The sequence below is a fragment of the Ziziphus jujuba genome, chromosome 2 (genome assembly GCF_031755915.1).
Source record: "Ziziphus jujuba cultivar Dongzao chromosome 2, ASM3175591v1".
Taxonomy (NCBI): domain Eukaryota; kingdom Viridiplantae; phylum Streptophyta; class Magnoliopsida; order Rosales; family Rhamnaceae; genus Ziziphus; species Ziziphus jujuba.
In genome coordinates this window covers 23,016,707-23,036,945 of record NC_083380.1, presented here as the reverse complement: position 1 = coordinate 23,036,945, position 20,239 = coordinate 23,016,707, and positions in this window count along the sequence as shown.

The following is a 20,239-nucleotide window of genomic DNA, read 5'->3' as shown; positions in this document are numbered from 1 at the left end:
TCCTATAGAATGTTCTAATAGTAATCTAATCTTTCCGAATTTCACCAAAGCCAACCAACCTCTCAATTCCATGAAATCAATCCATTTGCTCTTGGAGAATCTTCCACTTGTGTCAATGAACCCAACCAACGGCAATTAAAACTTTACTTCCCCAAATTTGATGGGCAAGACTCATAAGGGTGGGTGTACAAGGTAGAACAATACTTTGCCTACCAAAATGTTCCTTAGGACCAAAAAGTACAATTGGCTTCCTTCCATTTGGAAGGCTTGACACTCCAGTGGTATAGATGGTTCGCGAAACTTTGAGGACCTGTGTCTTGGAAAGAGCTCACTAAGGCTATACTCTTATGCTTTGGTCCAACTGATTTTGAGGATCCTTCGGAAGCGTTAACCCGCTTGCGACAAACGACCACGGTGGAAGCATATCAGGAAAGCTTTGAGAGGCTTTCGCACTTTATTAATGGCTTACTCGAATTGTTCCTCATCTGGTGTTTTATCGTAGGCTTACGTGATGACATCCACTTAGATGTTAATATTAAACATCCTCTAACATTATCTGATGGCATAAGGGTGGCTCATTTAATTAAGGAGCGCAAATTATTGCAAAATAAATCTGCTCCACCATATCGCGCACCCACAGTGCCTACAACCACACAGACTCAAGCTAGACCAACTTAAGGAGTCCTGAGGCCAGTACCCCAATGTACCACCAACCCACCTGCATTCCAGTGCATATCACCTCAGGAAGCCCGGGAACGACATGAAAAAGGGCTCTGTTATTATTATGATGAAAAGTTTGCTCTGGGACATTGTTGTGTTCGTCACCAATTATTCATGATTGAAGATGATGCTGAAATCGAAGAGGCCAATCAGGAGAATGTCACGGTGGAAACCATAGTACCAGAAATTTCATTCCATGCAATCGCTGGAATGGATCACCTTCAAACATTCGAGTTCTTGGGAAGCTTAAGAATCAGGAGTTAACAATATTAATCGATGGCGGTTCCACTCATAATTTCATCGATCAGTCCATAGTTACCAACTTTGGATTAACCATAGACAAAAGCAAGAGATTTACCGTTTTGGTAGCCAATAAAGAACGCATAGAATGCTTGGGAATCTGTCAAGCCCTCACACTGCAAGTTCAGGGGTATTCCATCACTACCGATTACTATATGCTACCGGTAGCTGTGTGCCCACTCGTTTTGGGTGTCCAATGTTTGGCCACACTTGGGCCTGTGAAAACTGATTATGCCCACTTGACCATGTCATTCGAGAAGGAGGGAAAGGAGTTCAACAATGACTAGGAGTCCTCATGCAAAAAGAGTGCCATGCATTACAAGGATCCGTTGCGCATGGAGCGGGATTTTTTATCCAACTCATTCCCCCATTTTGCTCCTCACAGCAAAGCAATAACCCCTCAGACATGGATAAGCTTTTATCCACTTTTAAATATGTGTTTCAATCTCCCATAACTCTTCCTCCAAAGAGATTGCATGATCACAAAATTTCATTAACAACCGATTACACACCTATGAATGTAAGGCCATACCGTTACCTACACTTTTAGAAAACCGAGATTGAGCGGTTGATCAGAGAGCTTCTTCAATCAGGACTCATACGCCCAAGTAATAGTCCTTTCTCCTCTCCAGTTCTTCTAGTAAAGAAAGCCAGTGGGGAGTGGCGGTTTTGCATCGATTACTGAGCACTAAATGTGATGATTATGAAGGATAAGTACTCCATTCCATTGATCGACGAACTCTTGGAGGAGCTTCATGGTGCACGTTATTTCTCGAAACTGGACTTATGCTCCGACTATCACCAGATCCGTGTGCATGAGCCAGGCGTTCCAAAGACAGCGTTTTGGACTCATGAAAGGCATTATGAGTTTGTAGTGATGCCATTTGGTTTAACCAATGCCCCAGCTACATTCCAAAGTTTGATGAATGACATCTTCCTCCCATTCTTATGGCATTTCATTCTAGTGTTTTTTAGGACATTCTCGTCTACTCGAAATCTTGGGAGGAACATTTGCACCATCTCCACACACTGCTCAACCTTCTAGCTGAACATCACCTCTTTGTCACGGAATCCAAGTGTACATTCAGTGTGACCAAAGTAAAAAATCTTGCGTATATTATTTCCCATAATGGGGTGGAGGCTAATCCAGTGAAGATACGGGCAGTTCAGGAGTGGCCAACTCCCACCACTGTTCGCGGGGTTCACGGTTTCCTCGGCCTAGCTAGTTATTATTGAAAATTTATCCTGCATTTTGGTAGTATCATAGCACCTCTCACTAAACTCCTTAGTGCCGAAGGGTTTCAATGATCTTCCGAGGCAGAGATGGCTTTTTAACAGCTAAAAACGGCTTTAACTATGGCACCGATCTTAGCTTTGCCAGATTTTTCACAACCCTTCAGTATTGAATGTGATGCGAGTGGAATCGGGATCGACGCCGCTATCACTCAAACTGGCTGCCCACTTACTTATTGCAGTCAAGCCATTCAAGGAGCCATGCCGAACCTTTCCACCTATGAAAAGGAAATATTGGCGATTTTCAAATTGGTCTGAAATGGAGGCCTTACTTGCTAGGTAGTTCTTTCATAGTGCAAACAGATCAGAAGAACTTAAAGTACTTGTTGGAGCAGCGCATCACCATGCCAACCCAAGCCTGATGGTTACCGAAACTCCTTGGCTATGGCTACCACATTGAGTACAAATGCGGTTCTAAGAATCAAGCAGCGGATGCTCTATCATGAGTGGATCTCCATTTTTTATCCATTTTCCGACCCCAAGCTACATGGTGGCAACAATTGCAAGAGGAGTGTGCTCATGATCCTTTTTATGCAAACTTCCATACAGCCCCGCATCATATTCATCATGATGGTGTATGGTTTGAACATGGGAAGGTTTCTCTTGGTGCTACATCTGCCTTGCTGTCAATAATAATGGCTGAATGTCACTTTTCTCCCCCTGAAGGCCATTTTGGTTTTCACAAGACTTTGTCTCGTTTGCGCAACAAGTTTCGGTGGTCGGGAATGCGCCAATCTACCATGGAATTCATCTGCCAATGCCAAGTATGTTAGCAGTGCAAATACGATCACCAATCGCCTGCTAGTTTGTTACAACCTTTGGCCATTCCAGACCGTATTTGGACCGATATTTCCATTGATTTCGTGGAAGGGTTGCCTTTGTCAGGGGATACTCCGTCATCATTGTGGTGGTCAATCGTCTTTCTAAGTATGCACATTTCGTACCATTGCCACACCCTTACACAGCTTTGCTAGTTGCTAAAGCCTCTATTAGGAACGTGGTGTGACTCCACGGCATGCCCACATCAATAGTGAGTGATCGGGATAAAGTTTTTATTAGCTCATTTTGTCGTGCTTTATTTCAGTTACATGGTACAAAGCTATGCATGAGCTCAAGTTACCATCCTCAGACAGATGGACAAACCAAGGTTGTCAACTGGATTTTAGAACAGTATTTGCATTGCTTTATGGGAGATCAGCCTCGTCTTTGGAAGGAATGGTTACCTTGGCTGTGTATAGCTACAATACTTCTCTGCATTTAGCAACTCTCTTGACTCCCTTTAAGGCCGTGTATGGTGTGCCACCACCCTCATTGCTCTCTTATGTTCCTGGCACTTCCCGTGTTGATGTAATGGACTCCTATCTTCATGATCGAGATTCTATTCTTCGCACGCTTTGCACTAACTTGTCTCAAGCTCAAAATCAAATGAAGGCCCTTACTGATCAATACCGTCAAGAGGTGGTTTTTAATGCTGGGGACATGGTCTATCTTAAGTTGCAACCTTATCGGCAGTCTTATGTGGCATTCCGTGCTTCGTTGAAACTCTCTCCATGCTTTTATGGCCCATACCGGGGCTTATAAGCTAGCTTAACCTCTTAATTCTCGTATACACAATGTGTTCCATCTAAGCCTGTTGCGTAAGCATTTGGGTGCTTTGCTAGTTGCATTGCCCCAGCTTCCTCCCATTTCAGATGACGCATTAGTCCTTCCTCAGCCAGAAGCTATCTTGGATAGAAAGGTAGTACAAAAAAGGCATTATAGGCCTAAAATAGAGGTCTTAAATAAGTGGCACGAGCTTCCCAAAAAGGATGCAACCTGGGAGAATGCTTGGCGGTTTTCTCAGACCTATCTTGGCTTCCTCCTTGCAGACAAGGAGTCTTGAGGGGGGAGGACTGATGCGTGTGCTGTGTGTGCATGCGCCATGCACGGTACGTGGGTAGGCCATTATGCAGGGGTGGCCGTGAGCTTTGGGTTTGACTTAGTCTTTAGTTGTTTGTTATTTTATTTCCTCAGTTGTGTGGCTGGTTGGGCCCCTAGCAGATAGGGTTAGTGCGTTTTAATTTATGCAGTTAGTATTTGGAATTTCTGTTATGAGAGAGGGTATATAAACCTCACTATTTGGCAAATAAAGGAATCAGATAATTATCCCTACTATCTCTCTCTGAGGTTTCTATTCTCCACCTTACCTAAATTACCAACGTGTTACGTGGGTCAAAACTGCTTACCACCCTTTCTCTCTCTAGTTTCTCTCTCTACTCTCTTCCTCTCTCTAGCTTCCCTCCTGCTTTGTTTTGCTCTGTTTTCTCTACCCGAAATAGAGGAATTTATTGCTTATTCACACAAAGGAAAATTCACCTAACACAGTAACATCAATGCAATGTAATTACCAAAACTTATAAAGTGATTTTGAAGATTGACGTGTCCTTTATGTATTGTATTCGTTTAACAAATAGTATCATGGAATATATTTATTATACTTTTATAAGAAGGACTATGTCTCTTATATTCTTTTTTCGATAATAAGCTATCACTGTAATATATTTACCAAAAAAAAAAAAGAGCTATCACTATAATATATTCATAATAAGGTTATAATATTTGTCGAAAGCTACATGCATTCATAATCACTTGGAAAGTTTAGTCTAGATTTGCAAATCTAGATTAATTTTTCTTTTTTGTAATTTGTTTGAAATGTAAGGGAGATTTAGATGGATGTATTTGATTTAGAGTTTAATAGATCTAAAAAGAGTTATGAATTTTAAAGAAATTCATGGATTTATATAGAATTCCATAAACTCCATATAAAATTTATAATAATGCATTAAAATTTTTAAAAATAAATCTAGATTAATATGGACATTTTTATTCACAATTTTCCTTTTGAAATCCAATGAAATCTATTAAAATTATTCTTAAGTTTTTAAAATCATTTAGAATCAATCACTTTTTGAATATTCTAGGATTTTAAAAGAATTTTTATAAAGTCTTAGTTGAAAACATATAGATTTTATTATATTTTTATAATATTCATAAAATTTGAATTGAATATCTCTTGACTTGTATTGTTTCTTTTAAAATTTGAATTGAATAGTTCTAGATTTTTAAACACTATACAAGGAAAAAAAAAAGAAAAAAACAAAGAAAAGGACGTGGAAAATTAAACTACAAATGGATTGCATCTAATAAGTACAGAGAAAGTAAACTCAATAGTTCGATACGAGCTAAGATAAACCTAAGATTATATGCTAGTCTTCATAGTTTTCTTACTTGTCTCACATTCCACCACAAAACAAAAGCCTATCTCTTCAAATTCTAAAAACATAAAACAAAATAACATCCTCTAAAAATAAGAAGCATAAAATTTTTCATTACTTCTTTTCACATTTTCTAATGTTTTCGCTTTTCTTCTTTCACCCATCTTCTACAAATATAACCACCATTATCTCCAACCAAAGGCTAGAATTCTGGCAAAATCTGAAGAAGCTTCAATAAAATTTCAACCTGGCTTCTACAACCATATTTATGTGACAACTCTATTATGAAAATGCCTAAATTTTTTGAACGGATTTGACTGGGATAAATCAAGTTGATTGTGTGTGGTCTCAACATCGATTCTTTGTTTGGTCAAGTTTTGGCTTTGACTTTAGTACTATTGTATAAACTTCATCGATATAAGATCGTAAACTAATAGCATGCTTGATTCCGAACTACAGTTAGAAGGTTATGGCCAAAATAATGCTTAGGATGTTTCATGGTTTACCAAACAAGTCCCATTTATTTAAAAATCAATGTATTTTATTATTAAATAAAATTATTTAATGTTTTAATATTTTTAGAAATTAGAATTTGTATATATTATTAAATATTTTATAATTTTATTATAATTATTAAATATAAAATTATATTTCCACTTGGTTTTTAAAAAAAAAAATTTCCTTCCTCCTTTCCCTCTCTCTCCCACGCAATCAGTCACCTTCCTATTTTTATGCATTTATTGGCAGCATCATTCCACACCAAAATCGTGTGTTTCTTCGACCACCCAAGCCACACCACCCCTTCTTACCCAAAAAGTTAGCCTACAACCTTAACTACCTTTGCACATCGAGTTTTTGATGTGAAATAACCTACAACCATTGGAAAACAAAGAAATCTAGTGAAGCTTTAAAATCTCCGATCACCAAAATATTGTGAGATTAAGTTGGAATGGGAGGTCCTTCACTAATTTAGGCACTCCTTTAACCTAAATTTCTCACTTGTTTTATCTATGCAAAGATGTCTAGTGGAATTGCCACTTTGTGATGATTTTTTGATCATTGAGAACTTGATTTTGGCACTATCTTACTTCTTAGAGCTTCTCCAATAAAATGAGAATTGTGAAATAGGCATTGCCATATAAGCAATGCATAATGTGGTTTAAGATAATTGCCCTCCAATGGCTATAATGTCTAGAATGAATGTTAAGCTAATGTGGCTTAGATATTATCAAAGTGAATGTCTATTTTTGGAGGATTTATAAGACATCGTAAAGTTTCTTAAAAGAAATTTTTTTCTTAAAAAGTCTTTTTTTTTTCAAAAAAGAAAGAAAAAAAACTTAATAATATCTATATATAATTAATAAATAATCATAAATGTTTTTTGCACTTTACCACTAATTAGTAATTTTAAAATTAATTATACATTTATACCACCTAAATTTAGACAATGTCAATTTTTATGTTACATAGAAAGCAATTCACATTCACAATTAAAGATGCTTTTACATTTGAAGATGTAATTTGGCATATAATTTGCCTATTATTGTTGAGTTTTTAGAAGTTGTCCAATTTTGAGTTAGCTTGTATAATTAATGTTGAAATTGGGCTATCATTAGAAGAATCCACTACTAATTCTTGATGCATTCAAGTTATCTGGTGTTCAATTGTTGTTAAAGTCTAATTTCATAAAATTATTGGTAAATAAAAAAACTCCAATTATGGATAATAGGCCACTGGGTTTATGGGGTACTTAGATCAGTTATTGTTGAATTTTAGTAAATTTAGAGTTGTGGAAGTGTTATTTGGACATCAAACACACACCTATACTACTATTTATTTTTATGAAAGCCTAAATAATATTTTTGTAATAATCTGGGCTAGGAAGTGATCTTGCAATGCAGCAGTAGTGGGCTACCATATAGCAAGTGAATACATTTTTATAGATATATTTTTTGTAATATTCCCATTTTGAGAAATTATTTAAGTTTTAAATATTGATCGGGTTTAACCGAAGTTGACTGAGCTAACCATGTGTGAGCTAAGAGTTGACTTTTCGTATAGTTAAATTTGGCTTTACCTTAATACCTTTGCATATAGTTTGTCAATATAAGTTCATAGATTAGCGATATGCCTAATTCTGAACCATGATTAGAAAAATATTGCCCAAATAGTTCTAAAAACTTATGCTCATTTACCAAGTGGGTCCAATTTACTTTGAAATTGGGCATTGTATTGTTAAATTTCATTATTTAAAATTTTTGTATTATATATATATAACCTTAATCAAATATATTATACATGAATTTATATATTTATACGTTTAAATAAAATAATTTATTAATTATTTTGTTTTTATATCATTATTTCTTATTAAAAAATTGTTTCATTTGAAACCTACCTCTCCATTCCCATTTTCACCCGTGGAAGAGTAGCCCTTATATAACACCACGTACTAAAGTACACCGGAATTTTTCTCGAGTTTGATTACTGTTGATGTGCTGTCTGTTTTGACTTTTTGATCTAGATAGAATTTTGTATTGATCAAGGAAGCATGGCAAATTACTCGTCAACATGAGATCTTAGACTGGTAGTACACCAAAATTGGAGCTAAGAATAGAAAGTTATAGTCAAAACAAGATGTGATCCGAATTGATCAACGAATCAAGAGTTGACTTTTTATTTACATAGGACTTGGCATTGACCCATATGCTATATGAAAGTGCTCGTCAATATGATCCCGTAGACGGGCAGCATGCTAAATTTGAATATGTGGTTAAAAAGTTATGCATCTATAAAATTGTATTTATTTTTCCGAAACTAATTTTACTAGGTAGGAAAATATTTAATGGGCTTTTGACTTATGCCACGTGTGACCAATTGGGATGTGCCACATGTCATGTTTAGAAAGATGCCACATGTCACGATAAGAAAGTGCCACATCATCTTTAATAAAAATTATTATATTATTTCATTATTTTATTATTTTCCTTTTTTTTTTCTTTTTCTTTTTGTTTTGTTTTGTTTTCTTTTTTCCTTCTTCTTCTTCCCCAGCCTAAAGGGAGAAAACACACACACACATACCTCTCTCTCTCTCTATCTCTCTCTCTCCCCCTTTTGATCAGTCGTTTGGCCATGTTTCAGTAGCCGGACAGCAACATCCGCCGATGGGCTTGAGAGCCCATGATAGCTGATGCCGGTGGCCCAATTTCAGGCCATCTTGTCGGCGCATGTGCTGGAATTTGCGGTTCAACACTGGCGGTTGACAAGCTTTAGTTGGCCATTTTTTAGTGGTTTTCAGCCATGATTTAGGTCTCTCCTCCCGTTTTCGACCCCTAACCTTAAAAATGACATTCATTTGTCCAAATTTCAAGCCGTTTGTGAGATACATGAGGGGAGAGTTTGGCCAAAACATTCCGTTCATTTTTCGGTCAATTTCGATGGCTTTGAGCTCAACGAAGGTTGGTTTTATGTTCCATGTCTTCTTAGCTTTCTATTGGTATCTTATTTGTGAATTTTGGTGGAGTATTTGAAAAGATGTCATTTTTGAATAAAATAATATTTTAATTATGAGAATCTGAAAAATGTATATGCTTAATGTTTAAATAATTTTTGTTTAAATTAAAAATGTTAAATTTATGTTGAATTGACTAAGTATGGCATTGAAATAATATTTTCAAAAATTTAAGAAATTGTAATCTTAAGGCACTATTAAATTATTATTAAAATTATTGTTAGATTTGACTGTTGAAGTTATGGCACATAATTAAATATATTAATATTTTATTATATGTGAAATTGTATCTGGTTTTAAATGATATTTTGGTATAAATTGATTTGAAGGTTTGAGAAATTAATTATATTGAATTATTGTGATTAGAATTATATTTATGCTCCTAATTATTTATTTATGCATGGATTTGATATTATGGTGGTAGAAATTGAAATATTCAATTTGATGCATTTGAGATGATGGATTACAAGAGTATGGAATTTTATGAAATTGGCAAAAGTGTACAAATTTGATTTTATTTGATCAAAATTCAATATTTTATAATATTATAAAAATTTATAGTTTTTAGATGCACCATACAGTAGTGGTGTTCTGTACTTTATATATGTTTAACGCACAAGTTTTGTAGGGTCTTCCTGTGGGAGCCATAGACCTGAGGGTAGATAGGTATAATGTAGAGTAAGCATCAGCCACCCCCTTCCATGGGCAGGATGAGTGTTGGTTGTTTATTATGGCTATCATGTGGGTGCCATGAACCTAAGGGTTCACAAGTGTATTGCATAGTGAGTATTAGTCGTCCCCCCTCCTTGGCCGCAGGTGCCTATTATGGATCAGCGCATAGGTTATATTTAGGTTCGTTCTCGTGAGAGTAAGCAAGGTATAATGCAGAGTTTGCACTAGCCATCTCTCCCTTGGCCGCAGGATGGCTATTATTATGGGTTAGTATGTATATATATATATATATATGGCCATCCTTTGGGAGCTATGGGTTTGAGGTATGATAGGTATCGTGCATAGAGAGCATTAGCCGCCCTCTCAATCGACTGTTTAACCATGGCAAGTTATTAGCAATCAGCGTTGCAGGATGCCAAGGTGACCGATTGTAAGTTTCTTTCTTTAACCTTCCCGTCAAGGAGTACTCGGGATGCCAAGTACTGTCTGATACCATCGGTATATAGTATGATGCATCAAGTATCTTTTTATATATATACCTATAAACATATATATATATATATATATATATATATATATATATATATATATATATATTGTGTTATATTATGTTTGTGTGTACCACACTGTAGTAGAATTAGCCTTGTACCTATATTGCCTATAAGTCCAGGGGATCGAACGGCTAACATGGGTGACCATCCCGGTCTGTATTGGTAGTAGGGTGCCAACGACAGCTGGAATTATGGATCACGCAGCATGTTGGATGGTATCGCATGTACCTTTATTGAGTGTGCATATTTTTTAATATGTTATAAATTTTAAAATATTGTTTTATTTTATGTTATCTACCCGTTCATAACTTTAATTTCTAATATTATCCTTATAGCCTTTCTTGTTATTATTGTATTTATTAACATTGTCATTATTATTATTATTATTATTTTTAATTATCAATATTATAATTATTGTTGTTACGATTTTTATTATCAATAATATTTACCATTAAAATTATTGTCAACTATTATTGTAGTTATTATTATTAATTATTGAGACGATTATCATTATTATTACTATTTTTATTATTGATTATTTGTTATTATTATTATTATTTATCATTGATATTGTTAATTATTATTGTAATCGCTATTATTAATTGTTGTAATTATTATTGTTGTTATTAATGTTGTTATTGGGAGTATTAATATTTTTTATTATTTATTTATTTATTATTATTATTATTACTATCATCATGATTATCATATGGTATTTTCGAACAAGTATCACAGTCTACGGGCAAGAAAAATGGCCATTGAGCCAGTATAATAGTCCTTGGTCAAATGGGTAGGTGATACCCTTGGATAGATATTGTTATATGTTAGCCCTTGGGCAAGTTATATTAATACTATTATTATCATTTAAATGATTACTAATAATATTATTAATGGTGGTTGTTTTGTTACCGTACTTTTTATATTACGCATTGGCATATTTGTAAAACGCTATTTGAATGTATTTGAAATGTACAGCACTAAGTGGGTGGTATGGGTGGACATTAATAATTAAAGGTATTTCGTATTTTTAAATCATTTCTAATATATGTATCTATATTTATATTTGTTATCGGAGCGCTGATAATTGTGGAATTTATAGTAGTAAGGTGGAAGGGATAAGGTGGTGTGATATAAAAGTATGTTTTTATGCAGGTAATTTTTGGATATACTCTACCTTTAGGGGAGATATTGACGGATTTTCCATATGACTGTTCGGTAGGATTTTTCCTGAGATTATGTCTTATCTGTGGTTCCAAAAAAGGGATCCTGAATAGATTCTAACATCTTACCTACAAATATGTGACTTGCACACTGCCATTATGCAAGCCGAACTTTCACGTTGGAATAAACCAAATTCTAGCCAACATTCGCATCCAGTCTTAGCCATTTGAATGCCCAAATCCCCAACTACCTCTTTGTGCCAAGAACGTGCCATGAAACCATTTGAATCATGCTAAAATGGGTTACCAATTGCAAGCTTAAATTGTTAGATCCCAATGAGTTTAAGGTTGTAGGGATGCTTTTTCCCCCAATTTTGAATCTTTAGTCCATTTTCAACATCCTTTAACAAGTTCTTGAAGAGATCTAGGTCAACAACTTTCGCCATGAAATTTTGGTCATCCTTTATATTATGGATTAATTTCAATTATAGTTCTTGAATTTTGACTTAAATTAACCTTAGCCATAGCTTTTAAAATAGGTCAACTGTAGCTCCTACATTTATAAAAACTTCTATTAAACTTAGCAGCCAAAAGGTAAATAAGTAATTGTATATTTTCAAAAATAAAAATATTTAATGCTTTATTGGAAATGTGTAATACAAATAAAATAAATTAAAAAAATAATTTTTTAATGTAAAATAACGCAAATTACAACATAATAAAATTAAATTTATTTATTTTCTTCCTCTTAATTTTTTTAAACAAAATTGCTTATTTGTTTATTTGCTCTCTCTCTCTCTCTCTCTCTCTCTCTCTCTTCCACGTCTTCTTCTTCATATTCTTCCCATCTGTATCTTCATATCGCCGTATTTTCAATAGTCTTTTTTCAAATTTAAATAATTTTTCAAAAAAAAAATTAAAAATAAACCTTTAAAGTTAGTAATTAGTAATGGGGTATTAGCAGAGGTTAATGAACAATTCTTCAAGAGTTTTTCTTATTGTATCATCACACTCTTACTAGTTGCTTCTTAATCTCTATCTCCTTCTATGTTTTATCTCTCTTTGTTTTGCAACCCATAAATTGTGAATCAGGTATATTATTACATCGCTCATCTCTATTTTTATTCTCTTATTAAAAAATGAAAAAAAAATTCTTATTTTTTCCTTATAATTTTTTTTGCTGCCTTTTCTCAACCCGCCTTCATTGCTCCATGTTTGATTGCTCTGAAAATTTAACTTCGTTCTTTTGAAATCAAAGGTACATCTTTTTCCCTTTTCTTTTTTGCCATGAAAGAATCTGTCAAGAAAATTTCTTTAATCGATACTTGAGTTGAAAAATCATCTAGAACGAGCTGCTGTTTCAATTCTTCAAATGAGGACAGCAATTAGGTGAAAAGTTGTCATAGTGGGTTTGATGTACCCTATTGTAATGGTAGCTTAAATTGGGATAAACTATGGCCAAATGGCAAACAATCTGTCATTCCTACAAGATGTAGTACTAAAAGTGAAGTCCACTAGAGTCACAAGTGTAAGCTTTACAATGCAGATCCGCAGGTTCTCAGACTTTTGCAAACATTGGTGTCGAATTCATTGTGGGTTTGGGCAACAAGTACTTTTCCAAAACACAAGATCCAACAGGGGATTGCTACGCTTTCCTTTCCCCAATTTCTATAAGAATTTGAGTTCGATTTGTATAATTCTGTAGATTACCATAAAGATGGTTATGGATAACGAAGGGCTTTATATGGGTATGTTCGTAGTAGCGACGACTCTGATTATGGTAAGCTTATTTCTATGCTTATATTGCGGTGATTTGGAAAGCGACATCCACTTGTAAAAGCTTTCCCTTTCATTGGGGATTGATTTGTTTCTTGAAAGGAATTTAGAATCATCTTTGTAAGAATTGAGAATTATTTGTAGAATTAAATTAATAATGTTTTCAATTTGTAGCCTCCTACTTGATGATTTTATTGTATTTTGTTTTTGTTTATTTTGCTTTGTTTGTTTGTTTTTTTAATTATTTTTTAATTATTTTTTTTATTTTTATTGAATTAGCATTTTGGCTCAATATACCCAAAATATGTAAAGTGAAACAAGAATGAAGGGAAGATGATATAGGGAAAAGGAATATGAAAGGAGAGAAAGGCCGTAGGGATGTCTTTAAAACTTATCATGGTTTCAGTAAAGGCTGTTTTTTGTCTCCTATTTCTTCTACTTATGCTTTTGAAGCGGAATTGTTGACTATCATAAAAGCTACGAAGTGTATGCTAAATCTTTTACCGGGGACTTTTTATCTTTGGAAAGTGACTCTGCTTATGTTGTTAAACTGCTTAGTCATATGTTACTTCAAGTTCTTTGGCATCCATATTCTAGGTGGTCTATTTGCCTCTAATTTATTTCTTCGATTGCTTTCAAAGTTTCTCATATTTTTAGAGAGGAGAATATTGTTGTAGATAGTTTGTCCAAGATTGCAATTTCAGCTGGTGTGGATACTTATAGGGATGTAAATAGGCTTAAGTGGCTTATGATCAATTCAAACTCGACTCAATTTTAGTTCTCTTGAACTCAAACTGTACAAAAACAAGCCAAGCTTGATTAAGAAATTCAGTTCCTTTATAAAATACCTAAATTGTGTTTTCGAAGAGCTAAATTTAGTAAATTAAGCTTTCTCAAGCTCAATTGTTCAACCTAAACAACACTCCAGCAAATTCTTATTCAAATTAGGCATGTTCTTTAGTTAATCTAAGGAAACACAAATAATTGGAAAAGAGTTATACCATAAATCAATCAACATCACAATCCAAATATAAGCTACATTAAAATGCAAAGAGAAGCACAACATAATACAAAGAGAATTCCATAAATATCATCATTTTCATACAAAATCCCCATAAATGAAGACTTTTAATGCTCTAATTCCTTGGTATCTTCAATAAAATTTCTAAATCCTAGAGGTTATCTCTCTAGAAAATACTTGTTCTGTAACATCCTAACTCGAGAAAATGCCCCGAGTTTAAAATTTCAACCGAGTTTGACAAAGTAGGTTTCACGGTTGACTTTTTACTATGAGAGAAATTTTGTATCGGCCGAGGTAACATGGTAAAATACTCATTGACATGAGTTTATAGACTAGTAGTATGCAAAATCAGAGCTAAGAATAGAAAGTTTTGGTCAAAACAATATGCAATCGAAATTGATCAGCGAGCTCGAGTTGACTTTTCATCTATAGGAATTTTGATATTGAATTATGTACTATGTGATAATGTTAGTCGATACAAGTCTGTAGGCTAGTAGAACGCATAATTTGGATCTACGGTTGAAAAATTATGGATCTGTAAAATTATAACTATTTTTTTTTTCGGGATCGATTTTATCAGGTAGTAGAATATTTAAAAAAGCATTTTACTTATGCCATGTGTCACAAGTTAAGATGTGTCATGTGTCACGTATATAAATGTGCCACGTGTCACGATAAAAAGTGACATGTGTCATACTTAGTAAATATTATATTATATTTTTCTTTTTAATTTTCTTTTTTCTTTTCTTTTCTTCCCCCCCCCCCCCACCAAAAAAACCAGCCCCACACACACACACACACACACTCTCTCTCTCTCTCTCTCTCTCTATTGACCAGCAATTTGGCCGCATTTCGACTATCAGACGGTGACACGCTCTGGCATTTGTGAGAGCCCACAACCAGTGGACGTGTTAGAATTGGCCGTCCAAAGCTAGCGGTTGGCGACCTCTAGTTTGCCGATTTTTTGGCGGTGAGTTCAGCCCTTATACCTTGTTTTCGACCTATTGATCTAAAAAATGACTTCCATTCATCCAAATTCCAAATGGTTGTGAGATACATTAAAGGGAAGTTTGGCCAAAACTTCCTGGCTATTTTCCCCTTCGGTTGAGTCGAACACAACAAAGGTTAGTAATGTATTTCTCATCTCTTTAGCTTTCCATTGATACCTTTTTTGCAAATTATGGTGATGTATTTGAAAAGTTGTCATTTTTTAATATATTATGATATTAAATGTGAAAAATTGAAAAATTGAATTAGATTGTATATATATATATATATAAACGTTTATGTAAATATATATATAAATATATATGTGTGTGTGTATATTTTTAAGTACACACATTTTGTATATATATATATATGTATGTATAAGTGTGTGTGCTATTGATATGTATTAGATTGATATATATATATATATATATATATTTGTTGAAAGAATGTGTATATGTATATGAATATATGTGTGTGAATATATAAATAAATAAATATATATATATATATATTTATGAATATATTAGTATGTATATGCATATATACTTGTTTGTGTATATGTAATTAAATATATATTTGTTATATAATATTTATTATATGGTTTGGAGTAATTAATTGTGTTTATTTATTATTTTATTTATTTCGTACGATAAAATGTATCTATGTGAAATTAAATTTTATGTGATTTAGTATAATTTTTGCGTAAATAAATTTTAATGATTTAAGAAGATTTATATTTTATGGGTTTAGTAAAGATATCTAAACTTGATCGTATTTTATCAAATTTCGGTATTTATAGTGTTATAATTTTTTTTTTTTTTATAGTTTTTAGATACACCATACAGTACTAGTGTTCTGTACTGTATTGTTGATTAGCATGCAAGTATGTATGACCATTCAATGGATTATTGTTTATCATGGCTATCCTGTGGGAGCTATGGACTTGAGGGTTAGCGCGTATATTTGCACCTTGAGAATCAGCCGTCCCCTTGTCAGGACCCATCCAAGTTCCTTTATCGGAACCCCAGATAAACCCTGATCTTAGGAGAAACTTTATCGGACCGTCTTTAGAAAATCCAGCAGCATCTCCTCTAAAGGTTAAGTGTGCCCTAAAAACTTCCTACACAAAAATACACAATTATATCATACCACCTTATTCCTCCCACCTTATTACAAGATTTTCCACAATAGACAATATTTCAATAGCAAAGTATAATATATATATATATATACTAAAAATAATTTAATAAACAAAAAATACATTTAAATATTCATGTCCACCTTCACCATCTATTAAGTACTTATATTTCTATGCCGCTTATGAACACACCAATGCATAATGTAGATAGGAAGCTAATAAAACAACAATAATAACAGTAATATTAATAACAGCAATAATAAAATAGTAATAATAATAAATAAATAAATAATAATCAACAATAGTGATAATAATAATTATAAGAAAAATAACGACAACTAATAACGACAAAAAATAATAATAATAATAGCAATAATAATTAACAACAATATCAATGATAATTAATAATAATAATATTGATAATAATAATAATAATGATGGTAAATAGTAATAATAATAAAAATAATAATAAGTCATTAATGACAAATAATAATAATAATCGCATAACACTTAATAATTTTAATAATAATAATAACAATTAAGGGTAATAATAGAAAACCATGATCATGAATAGATAAGAAAAATAACATACAATAAAGTAAAATAAAATTTATAAATTTATAAATATACAATAAAATATGCAACTCGTAGCAAAAGTATGCATGGTACCATATAGTATACTAATACATGATTCCATAATATCAGTTGTTGTAGGTACACAGTTACCAATATAGTCCAGGATGGTTGCCTATAATGGCCATCCGATCCCCTAGAATCATAGACAGCAGAGTGATGAAGCTAAGCTATACATGGGCTGATTGGATTGTTGCCCCCGTACGGTATGACACATACAAGCATAACATAATATATATATATATATATATATATATATATTTATATATATATGTATATATGAATAAGATACTTGATGCACCATATGGTATACCAGTGGTGCCAAATAGTACCAGACATCCCGAGTACTACTTGATGGGGAAGTTAAAGAGAGAACTTGCAATCAGTCACTTTGGCATCCCCACGGCGTTGATTTCTTATAACTTGCCATGGCTAAAACAATTATCCTTCAACCAAGAGGGTAGTTGACGCTCACTGCGCATTATACCTGCCATATCTTGGGCCTATAGCTCTCATAGATGGCCATGCATATATGGATGCTAATAGGTAATGACAACCATCTTGCGATCAAAGGGAGAGACGGCTGGTGCTCACTCTACATTATACCTGTCGACTCATTCTCAACATAGCTCAGAAGAATGATAATGAATATAATTTGCATCTTTGATCCATAATCATAATAAACAAACATCCTGCAACCAAGAAGGGGGATGGTTGTTGCTCACTGTGCAAATATACTTACCAACCCTCAAGTCCATGGCATCCATAGGATAGCCATAATACAATAATCATTTTGTGGCCAAGGAAGGGGACAATTGATGCTTACTATGCTAATATACTTGCCAACCCTCAGGTCCATGGCTCTCATAGGACAACCATACATATTTGTGCGCTATCAACATATACAGTACATAATACTAATAATGTATCATCTAAAAATTATAAAAATTTACGATATTATAAATACCGAAATTTGATAAAATACAATCGACTTTATATATTTTTACTAAACCCATAAAATTTTATATTTTCTTTAAACAACCATATAAAAAATCCAATAATTTTATAAAATTAATTATTACTAAAATAATTTCAATTTGACAATTATCCAAATACACAAATATATTTTATATACCAAAAATTATTATTCTTCTTAAATCCTTAAAATTTATTTATACAAAATTATATTAAATCACATAAAATTTACATATATCTTAATTTCACACAAATGCCTTTTATTATGAAAAATAAATATAACAATAAAACTTAACAATACTTTCAACAATAAAAAATCACAAATAATTTCTCCGAAATCATATGATGAGTTTTATATGATAAATATATTTAAATCATACAAAATAGCATAGCAAGATCAACAACAATTCTCTTAATTTTAGAACATGCATAATATTTTTTGAAATTCTAAGCACCACAATATATATATATATATATATATCTATATGTATACGCATCTTTATTTACACAAATATATATATATATATATATTCATTTACATACATAGCAAAATCCTTTTAACAAGTATATACATGCCCATATACATATTTATAAAAATACATGTATATATATACATACAATGTATAGTCATATATGCTTAGATATACGTACATAATCACATATGTCCACACACATACATAGATACTCATGTATATATATACAATTGTTTTAATATGTATATATATATATCTATATTCATATACTCAAATATATATATATATATATATACATAAGCATCTATACATATGTAAAAGGAGTACCACACATCTGCAAAAGGAGTACTCACACATACTTATGCACATATATATCCATAAAAATATGCATTACAAATATACATGCGCATATTTATACATAACTATGTACATACATATACAACTTAATACAATTATCATATTAAATACAACATATATTCAAAAATGAAAACTTTTCAAGTACACAAAAAATGACAACTTTTCAAATACATGTGAAGTCTCACATCGGTTGGAAAGGGGAACAAAACATGCCTTATAAGGCTACGGATATATTTCCCTTGTGGATACATTTTAAACCCGTGAGGGCTGGATTGTAAGAGGATTCCTCAGTGGCAAAGCGTACAATATTCACATGCAGGTGGTCTGGGCTGTTACAGTCAGTATCAGAGCCAAACCCGGATCGGTGTGCCAGCAAGGACCCTGGACCCCAAGGGGAGTGGATTGTGAAGTCCCACATCCATGCCTTATAAGGCTATGGATACCTTTCCCTTGTGGACGTGTTTTAAACTCGTGAGGGCTAGGTTGTAAGAGAATTTTTCAGTGCCAGAGCGGATAATATTCACATGTGGATAGTTTGGGCTATTACATACACGTCTATAATTAAAAAACAAGATATCAATGGAAAGCTAAATAGATGAGAAATATGTTAGTAACCTCCATTGCACTCAACTTGACTGGCGTTGGTCGGAAAACAACCGAGAAGTTTCAACCAAACTTCCCTCCGATGTGTCTCACAAATCATTTAGGATTTGGACAAAAGGAGGTCATTTTTTAGATCAAGAGGTCGAAAACTAGGGAAAGGGCTAAACTCACAGTTGGAAATTGCCGAAAAATCAGTGAATGGGAGGTTGCTTGTTGCCAGCTTTGGACGATTGATTCTGGCACATCCATTGGCCAAACGGCCAGAAACTTGACTGTCGGCATCGCCCGGTTGTGGGTTCTCATTCCGATCAACGCATGTCACCGTCTAGCGATTGGAACGTGGCTAAACGGCTAATCAATTGAGAGAGAAAGTTGGAGAGAAAGAGAGAGTGTGTGTGGCTGATTTCTTTTTGTTGGGTGGGGGGGGGTGGTTAGGAAGAAAAGAAAACAAAAACGAAAAAGAAAAAGAAAAATATAATATAATAATATAATATGATGTTTTACTAAGGATGACATATGGTATCTTTCTGAATGTGAAATGTTGCACATCCCAACTGGTGACACATGGCACATATCAAAGGTTTTTTTACATATTCCACTACCTGGTAAAATCAGTCCCAAAAAAATAGATACAACTTTATAGACCCATAACTTTTCAACCGTAGGTCCAAATTATGCGTGCCATTAGTTTACGGCCTCATATCAATGAGCACTATCGCATAGTACAAAGTCAACTTGGATTCATCGATCAATTTCGATCACAACTTGTTTACACCATAAATTTTATTCTTAGCTCCAATTTTGGTGTACTA